At 40.0% G+C, this 997-nt stretch overlaps 1 pseudogene; it reads right to left on the reverse strand.

Moving 5' to 3' along the window:
- Positions 1-239: 239 nt before the first annotated feature.
- Positions 240-710, reverse strand: LOC149212715 (auxin-responsive protein SAUR50 pseudogene; annotated as a pseudogene).
- Between the last annotated feature and the right edge of the window lie 287 nt (positions 711-997).

A 997-nucleotide genomic window follows, 5' to 3' on the forward strand; every position in this document is an offset into this window, starting at 1 on the left:
CAAAAATCTAAAGGACTTGGTTAACAGAGAAAATACCATGAAAATATCATTGAATGGGTTTTACAAAAGAAATATTCAACCTGGAATGCATTGGCAACATGCAAGGATATCCCCAAAAGAAGCCCAGCTATATCATTTTCCTAAATGAATCCTCCCATATCCGCTATATTATATTAATGTTTACATCAGTTTGCATTGGAGTTTAAGGTGATGCCGACAGAAATCAACTACATCACTGCTTATATCAACTCCAGTATCTTGTCCAACTCCATATTTGGTACCATGGAATCCTTGTTTCCCAAAATAGAAGTTACATATTCAAAAGCCACTCTCTCACAGGGAATGGTAAGTCCCATCTGGTGATGGAATCCATACTCTTCCTCGGCCTTCTTGAGCAGCGCTTGAAAGAGAGGATGATTCAAATAAGTTGTAGGAACTATAAACCGAGCGCGCTCGCTCCCAACGTACACTGCAAAATATCCCTTGGGAACATCTATCGAATTGCTGCCGTTGATATACTCAAATTCATTACAGTTTCCTGTGAAATAACTCATTCTCTTTTCTCTTGGACAGCAGCTGCATCCCAGTGCCTTACTGGCAATGGCAAACCTATATAATTTTGTTGTTATTTTCTTGGAAAACACTACATGAGCTATTGTGTTTCCCATGAAAACAATTCTCAGCAGAGCAGACGATTCATACATGGGCATGGAAATTGGCTTTTTATTATGTAAGACGATGGGAAAGTGGGAGAGCACATGAGTTCGTTGAATTCAAGCATGGAATCGTAGAGGCAGAGCGTAGTGCGTGTGCTGACGCGAACGCTGGTCTATTTTTTAGGTTGATGTCAGTTACTGTTATTAGGTAAGATAAGATGCGAGGTGTCATTGTTTTTGCTTTGACAAATGCACTCCCCTTTTTAATTTGGATGACCGTGGATCCTCTTTGAATCGTCGTAACAGGGCGAAAGGAAAACGTCACGCTTTCTTTTGAATTT

The sequence above is a fragment of the Pinus tabuliformis genome, chromosome 1_1, assembly GCF_031772625.1.
Source record: "Pinus tabuliformis cultivar Carrire ecotype Pingquan chromosome 1_1, CPIR1, whole genome shotgun sequence".
In the NCBI taxonomy this organism is placed as follows: domain Eukaryota; kingdom Viridiplantae; phylum Streptophyta; class Pinopsida; order Pinales; family Pinaceae; genus Pinus; species Pinus tabuliformis.